Source organism: Geospiza fortis, unplaced genomic scaffold (assembly GCF_000277835.1).
Source record: "Geospiza fortis unplaced genomic scaffold, GeoFor_1.0 scaffold1, whole genome shotgun sequence".
Taxonomy (NCBI): Eukaryota; Metazoa; Chordata; class Aves; order Passeriformes; family Thraupidae; genus Geospiza; species Geospiza fortis.
This window is the reverse complement of record NW_005054320.1, coordinates 4,492,773-4,501,387: the sequence shown is the minus strand read 5'-3', so window position 1 is coordinate 4,501,387 and position 8,615 is coordinate 4,492,773. Positions and strand designations below refer to the sequence as shown.

The following is an 8,615-nucleotide window of genomic DNA, read 5'->3' as shown; positions in this document are numbered from 1 at the left end:
GGGTAGAGGTGGGTATCCCCTCCATCCACAGCCGCTGTTTCTCAGCACTTTGGGTCACAAGTACTGATTCTCCTCAATTCTTTACCTTCTTGAGGAGATAAGTGTTAAGTTTCTTTTGGGGGCTTTTTGTTTGTTTGTTTGTTTTGTTTTGTTTTGTGGGTTTTTTATTATTTTTATTTTGGTTTTGTCCAGAGAGGGGGAGGTTAGAGGAATCTCTATGCCTCTGGTCTGTCTGCGAAAACACTGTGTCCTTCCCCTCTATACCAGGAGGGGAAAAAAAAAAAAAAAAGAGAGAGAGAGAGAGTGATGGAGGAAAGACAGGAGATGAAAATTTGTTGGGTATGGGGTTTTGTTCAGTGGAGAATTGCCAGCTGGGTTTCTTGCTTTAAGAGCCAAGTGTGAGTATGGAATTTAGTTCGAAGTGATGACAGGCATGCTAGCTGGTTTTGAGATGCTTTCTGTAAACAGGAGTTAAGGGTTAATGCATTCCATGCTGTATGTATTAATACATGTCACACATGTACATATAATCATAGACTTCAAAATTGCAGCTTGTGCATGATCCACACTCACTCACATCAGTGGTCCTTCCTGAACACACACACACACACACACACACACACACACACACACACACACACACACTCTCAGGGATATAGCAGGGAAGATGAATAAACTCACTCTGGCATATACAGTTCTAGCTCCCTAGCACATGCAATTCCTGGAGAGTCTGCTTCTCTTGTGCTCACGTTCTCCCTTCCCCTTTCCCCCCCTCCCTCCTTCGAGCCTCCATCCTGAACATTAGTGTTTGAGGTTGCTTGCATATCAAAATCCCTTGCCTGTCCTGCTGCACTTGTCTTGCAAGCCTGTGTGCACACATATGCACACACATAGGTGAAAATATAATTAAAGAACATAGATGTACTCTATCTGGCCTACTCTGTGCCTGACAGTCTTGCATTTGCAGTGAGCTGCACCCTTAGAAGGTATCTCGCTCACACACAGCTTTTTTCACAGAGCTTTTTTCTCACTCCTGTACATATTAGTGCAGGAGTGCCGTGCATGGAGATATGCCAGCCACAGCTTCCTCACTTCCCCTCAGCTCCTACTTTTACACACAGTCTTGCATGTACTGTTCTCTTCTATTTTGTGTCTACTAAGCAAATTCCCGTACAGGCAGGCTCCCTGTCACACACACGCTTTCTATTGCAGCCTCACACCTGTCACTCCTGCAAGCCCTCACTATGGAATCCTTCATTTTTTGCCACCTTCTCACATTTGCTGAGTGCTCCTTTTCATACAGTCTCACTTCTCCCATTTCTGAGTCTCGTACACATGCTTTTCACTGTCACATATTTTCTCTCAATTTACATTCTCTGAAGTCTGGACTGTGAATCCAACACCAGCACCTTCCAGCTGACTTCCTTCTTTGCTGTGAAGTGGCTATTTCTGACAGGGAAGGAGGATTTTTCCCAGCACACAGGTTGTACATGGGGTAAGAGGAGAACCAGTACCTGTGTAGCATAAGTAGATAACGTCAGCAATGAAGTTGTGTAGCTTGGTGTGAACTTCACCCTGCTCTGGAGGATTAGACAGAGAACTGTCAAGAAAGAAGGACATTGGCAGGTCGTGTTGACTCGGAGCATTGCCTGCCTGTCTGATGCACATTTCCTCGCCTCTAGACCACAGCGCTTGCTCCACGCAGTGTTTTCAAGTCACAAGCCTTCCCTGAGTTGTGGCCAGCGCATCCTGATGCCAGCACAGCCAGGAGCTGTTTTAGTCCATCCTTATAACTGGAGTTGGTGCCAGGCTACGGGCATGGACAGGTTTTATCTTCTGTTTTAGTGACTTAGAATTGCCACTGTAGTATCAGCCACATTTTGAAGGTTTCAGGGAAGGTTTTTTGAGGTCTGTATTATCACATACTCTCTAAAAAGGCAGAGGCAACACAGCTGCCCTCCCTAGGTTTTGCAATGGGACAGGGTGGTGTGGTGGTGTATGAGTGTTTGCAAACCTGGCGCTGCTTTTTTGGCTGCTCCCGAACTTCTGGCATGATATAAGCCAGAGCACTGCTGGATTTAGTCTCATAGCCAGCAGTAATTTCCCTTCTCCGATGTGAAGAGTGAGAGAATGGGGAGGCAGGAATACTGGGGCTGCATGGGAGGAGTACTGCCTGAAACAAGCCTGAAGATATTTGACAGAGTTAAAAAGTGGTGGGAAAATACTGTGCCCTTAAAAAGACCCAACAAACCAACACAACCCCCCCACAATATTTATTTCAAATTAATTGTTTTTCACTGAAAGCTGTGGTAACAAGCCTTGAACGCTTCTCTAACCCTGCTGAGCACAACTCTGTGGAGCTCTTACCCCAGGAAGCGGCAGTATTGGCTTTGGCAGGCAGTGACCCCGCTCAGAGACCTTTGAGCTCCCATCCCTCCAGAGCCAGACGGCTGAGCCTACACCTCAGCGAGCCGCCCAAAACTTGGCCGTGCCCTCTCTCCCCTTTTCCTCGCCGTCCGCTTGGGGGTGTACCGCTGACCGCAAAAGCAGCTCCTTGTCTTTCTCCGCTCTCCCAGAGCCGGCAGGCGCGGGGGAGAAGGGGAGCCCTGCTGGCACTGCCGGGCCGAGGCGAGGCTGAATGGCAGCGCTGGGGCTGCGGGGGGAGCGCAGCTGAGCCTGGCAGGAGAGCGAGGGGCTCCGGGGCCAAGCGGCCAGCGCGGGCGGCCGCCCCCAGCGCCTCTGCCCTGCCAGGCGGGATGCGAAGGGCTCTGTGCCTGCCTGCCTGCCCGCCTCAGGGGCTTTGGCACAGCTCCAGCCTTTGCTCCTTACCCCCTGGGTGGGATGCTCCAAGCCCCGCACAGAGGATTTCCCCCCCGCCATCACTGTGTTTCCTCATTTTGGTGGCTCAGGATTCTTGCATTTCTCTGCTGCTGCACTTCCAGCCCTCCCTGGCATGCAGCTGGCTCAGAGGCGGGATGGCTGTTCCTCCTGCATGGTACACTGGCCTTCCTGCCCTGTGGGGGCTGGAGGAATAAAAGTACCTACACACCCCAGCACTGCTGGTGGGTGGGATTTTCTAGGATTTTCCAGTGGCATGCTGCAGCTCTTCCCTCGAATGGATTCATTTCTTAGCACGATGTGCCCCAAAGCATCTGAGAGATATCAGATTGTTGAATTGGATTGTAAAGCTGAATTTTTATATTCCTTTTTTTCCCCCCAAGTCAAAAATAGGTGCATGAGTATGGGGTGGAGAAGCAAATTATTAAAGTCTATTAAAAATTGCATTTAGATAATTTAGAAGAATTTTGTGTTGATGTTTGTACCTTCACTTACTATTACTCTTACTTAGCTGTCAATATGAAAATTAATTTTTATTTCCTCACCCTGAGCATTTTATTTAAAAAAAAAGAATGCCTTGACAAATTATATATTTCCTTCAGCATTGCTCTAAGTTGAAAATCCTTTTAAACAAATTCTTGCTGTTGAAAAATAGCAGCTGTTTCAAATCAGCAATTTGCAAAATCCCAGCTTGTTTTAATGAACCTCCCTGACAACCCCACCTAACTAGTTAATTGTAAAAGACTTTGTGTTTAAAATAAAATTAAAAAAAAAAGTAAGATACCTTCACAGCCAGTTTAGTGGAGCGGATGGTTTAGGGAAGGACACTCTGGACTTGTCTGTATAGTCCTGGCAACATTTATTTGTAATGCATTTCTTGAGCTGCTCAAGGGTGTTCTTAAACAAGGAACGAAATCACGGAAACAGTCGGGTAAGGGGCCCAGGCTGCTTTAGGTTGGTACACAGCACAAATATTATCTGTAAAGTCTCGTGTTCTGTAACGTCACTGGGCGATGCAGGTGTGAGAAATGATGTGTTTGTTACTGGGTGAGGTGTGTGCAATCTGTAGGGATGGAAATGTGCACCCCAGTGTGCCTTTGCTGATAACGTGTAATGGATGGGGAGGGAGCAGCAGCAATGCGAGTGCGAGGGTGACACTGTGGTGGATGGGGAACAGCACAGGGCCATTGTGATGCAGTTGGATAACATTGAGATACTGCCAAGTGGAGAGGAAGAAAAAGGCTTTTCCTGCTCCCCTGAATATACTTTTCTTCCTATCTGTTTCCAGTTCTCCCTTCTTGAGTAAGGCAAGAGAAGCTCTCACAGGCTGGACTCTATTGATGAGGAGACAACTCACTCAGCTGCCTTGCATTCCCTTAAATGATGAAGAGGTTTAATACATGAACCAATATACTTTTCTTGTAGGCTTAGGACAGGGGAGAAGTAGAGAAGGCTTTTTATCTGCAAACAGGGAGCATTGAAAAGATGTCCCAAGTGTTTCTTCCAGTTCTATCCAGTGATTGCTGACCATAATAATCAATAATTATACAAGTAAGAACCCATTTCCTCTAGCTGTTATGAATCTTAGCACTCAGCTACCTGCTCAGAGGACTTTGTTATGATAAGTAAAAATTTGCTTCATCTTTTATTCTCAGATATCTTTTCTCACACAAGAGTTTTACTAGTTCTGTAACAAAAAACCCAGTTCCCAATGTTTTTGGGCACTCCTTTTCAGCCTTGGAGCACACTTATGTGTACATTAATGGTCTGAGGAGGAGATGGGCTCTTTTATAGTTACTCTTTTCACTTTTTTCTTCACTAGCAATAGAGCTCCTTCCAGTCGGGGTGAGGAATACAGCTGCTCTTATCCTAGGCTGCAGGAAGAGCCAGTGCTCTAAGAGTGCACGCCCTTTCTGTGTGCTGGCTGTGCCTCCTGTGAGCCAAGGCCCTTGCCTTGCTGGTGAGGCTGGGACCCTTCCCCCCAGCAGATTTACCCTGTGCAAGGCTGAGTTGCTTAGGACTGGGTTAGACCAGGGATGGTGATGTACTGTACTGGGTTACACCAGGGATGGTGATGTGTTGGACTGGGTTAGACCAGGGGTGGTGATGTCCAGGTCCCAGGGCAGCAGATGGGTGTTGTGTGCAGCTGCCTGGAGAGGCTGCTGAAGCTGGGCTGGTGATGGGGAGCTGTATCCCTGCTTGCTTCCCTGTGTTCTGTGAAGAAAGGACAGGTGGCAAAAGCTGATGAAGAGTGAGGGCAAGGGATGTCCTTTTTTCTGGGCACATCAGAACACCTGATGGATTTTTCTGCGGAAGAGGATCAGGTGAGGTGGTTGCTGTCTGACAGAGGTTGTTAAAGGACTGAATGATCTGAGTGAAGTCTATAATGGTACCAGACAAAGATATCCTGGAGGAGTCTGGAGAAAATCTTTCATGTGTGCCTTTGAACATGGGGACATGTGTTTTGCCAAATATCATCTCCTTTGTGCATCGGGTTCTGCTGGAAGGATGCAGAATTTTGCTGTCTGTGGTCCCTAAAAGAAGCATGAACCTTTGCTTCTTTGGTATCCCCTTTTCCTTGAAAAGGTGCATAACAGTTTCATTTGCTGCTCATACTAAATGAGCAATGATTTTGGCAGCTAATGTACTCTTCCTGCTGTCAGTGCATCCATGATAAAACCAGAAATATCAAGCACAGCACAGACCATCCTGTCCCACTCTGAGAGGGAGCTAAGGGCATGTGTAGGTGAGTTTGTGAGACACAGCCCTCTCCAGGTGTCAGTGAAGGGCACACATCAGCATGGAAGGGGGAAAATGCTGGGAGTACATGATTCTTACAGAAACAGGCACAGGAAAAAGAAGCCCAGGTTTGATTCTGTCTATGCAATTGCACAGTGTTGCTTTGGCTGATGCTGAATTTCCTGGAAGCTGAGGCATTTCCTTGTGAGGCAGCCCTCCAGTAGGTTGCCTGCCTGAGTGGCAGCATTGCCCTGCTCATCTGCAAGGAAGGAAAAGGAAAAGCACTGCAAGGGCTGCTACCCTAATTTTTCTGAGCCAAAGGAGTATTCTGTCCCACAGTGAAGTCTTGCTGGCCATATCTGCTGTTTTCATGCTCCTAGGGAAGAAGTTCTGCATAACTACATGCTGAGGGTAAAGGCCCTCTACACTTGACATGCTTATTGGTCACCCACAAGCATACAATAGTATTTTTCAGTGGTTGTCATCTGTAGAGGTAGTGGACTTTGAATGGTACCTCTGAGAGGAGATGGTTTTGGAAGCAATGCAAGGGTATGCATATCGAATTAAGGCAGGTTGGTGTGTTGAGGTTTTTTTGTTGTTGTTGTTGTTGGTTTTTTGTTGTTGTTGGGTTTTTTTGTTGTTGTTTTTTGTTGTTGGTGGTTTTTTTTGTTGTTGTTTTTGATTTGTTTTTGTTTTTTTAAGAGCTGGATTGTTTGATTTAAAAAAAAAGCATCAGAAGGCAGGCTTCAGAGGAGAGGCTTTGGCTTAAAGCAAAGTTGAGAGTGATTACAGCTGTGGGCTCACAGTCTGGCTTTTGCAGTCCCTAGGTTATATAAAGCATCCAAAGGAAACTCAGTTGTTAAAATTCGTTCCCTTCCCTAGAGTTTACCTCTGTGTCACCTCATGGATGTAGGTTTCTGCATTTCTTTCTGGTTTGGCAGAGCTCTCCCACAAAAAGGGTGTCCCCCTGCTTTTTCTGGTGATGGTGACTGTGCTGCTGGGAGGGGGAAGATGTGGCAGGCAGGTCATGAGCACTGGCATGAGGAAGGGAGCAAGCAAGGAGACAAACGAAAGGCTGTGGGCCTTTCCAATTGGGAAATCAATAGCATATGAGTATGCAATGTAAGTGTGTAATCACAGCTCCCTCCCCTCTGCCCCTAAGCACTTACATTGATGGGGAGTTGCAGGCCAGAACCAATTAATCCTTGCAACCTGCTAGGACAATAACTATTAATATTCTTCTGCATGCACTCAGGTTGCTGCACCTGCTTGGAGCCTGGCTGTGCTTGACCCTCAGCAGCTGACCCAAAGCTCCACCAAGGGAGCAAGACTCTCTCTGATCAGGAGCCCTGCAGCCAGTGCAGTGTTACCTGACTTCCCCCTGTGGGTGTTGGAGAGGCTGACTGGGGGGATGTGTGCTTGAGTGTCTGAAAAAGGAGGGATTTGCTGGTAAGGTTTTGCCTGCAGGAAGGAGGGGTTATTTAAAGGGGCATCTGTGGAATTTTTGAAGTGTAAATGCATTTAGACTTTTCTCATGCTGGTACACCTTCATGTAATGAAGTATTTACCCTTTGCCTTAGAAAGGTACTTTGTACAATGGGATTGAAACATCCAGTTTTATTTGTGCCTGTATACATGGTCTGTGCATAAAGGCATGGCCTTTGAATAGCTCTTCCCTGGCTTTTGGGAAGGTGCATGTATGGAACAGGAGAAAAAAAATTTATATATATATATATATATATATGCATGCACATGTATTTGAGTGCGTGCAAGTGACGTACAGGTTGTGTGGTAAAGATGCTTGAGAAATGTTAACAAATCTGGTCCAGAGCTGTGTTTTGTGCAAGGGACTTGTCATGAATGTTAGTGCAGGAGGTGAATGCAGCCTGATTGCTGATAGGAATGTCTGTGTAGCTATGTGTGCTTTTGGAGTGACCATTATTCATAGTGCATTTGCATCCTATCTTGACACGGCAAGAGATTATTGCAGTGAAACAGAATTGTTTCTGTGGTATGGCTACCCCTCCTCATCTTTCTTCGATAGCCTCAGTGTAAAGTGGCAACTTAGTCACACTTCAGTCACCTGGGCAGGAAATACAGCCTTGAGAGTGGAAAGGACATGTTTGATTCCTACACTTTCATGGGAGAGTTTCTGGGAATAGAAGGAAGAGGATAAAAGGAGGCTTTCTTACATTCACAAGTTGCATTGTTTTTTATTTAGACCAACATGTTCAAAAATAGTACAACCTGACTGAGCCCACCTTCCTTGTGTAGCTATGCTACTTTATGAGCTGGATGCAGCCTGAAGCAGTAAAATCAGCAAGTTTGTACTGTGGCTGTTACCATTAACACAGTCTTGCTGGTTTAACCCCCTCAACAGCACAGGCTTTGTCCAGCGTGGCTGTGTTCTGTCCAGTCTCAGCTTGGGTAGCTGAGCAGGACAGACCTGCCTGGGTATGCCTCTGTGAGATGTTCTGCACTTCTCTTGGAGAGGAAAGGAAACGATTTGTCTGGAAGAGTCGTGCTGTATCGATATTGGGCTTTTATGAACAGTAATTTCTTGGTGATTCAAAGAAAAAAAAATTAATCATGATAGCTCCAGTGGTGTAAGAGCTGTCTGTAGTCAAGGCCAGCTAAGGGAGGGAAGGCAGGAAACAGTGGGAGCTAAAGTGAGGGTACATAAGTTCTCTCCAATTTCATGTATCCTATGTGCCTGTTGGTGACTGCTTTCTGTACTATCCAGCAGCTACAGAGCTGCAACAGATTGGGATGTTGATAAAAAAAAGAAGTCCAGCTGCAGCATGAGGTAAATGAGCTGTGGCATTGCCCCAGAGGGACCTAGAGCTACGGTCAGCAGTGCAGTCTGCCTTCTCCTTTGGCCTGCTGTGTGCATAGAGGAAAGAAAGAAAAGGCCATTCTGGCTGGCCTTGCTCTGTCTATCCCAATGTAAATATTTGTAGCAGCAGCCTTTTCTTCAGGCTTCAAGGAACCTCACAAGACCCCTGCATGTAGGCTCTGCTCCTCCTCTGGTCAACCCC

At 46.5% G+C, this 8,615-nt stretch overlaps 1 protein-coding gene across 2 annotated transcripts in view; it reads left to right on the top strand.

The window, feature by feature from the left end:
- The window catches only part of LSAMP (limbic system associated membrane protein), a 990,143-nt gene that overhangs the window by 710 nt on the left and 980,818 nt on the right, over nucleotides 1-8,615 (top strand). The window lies entirely within an intron of this gene.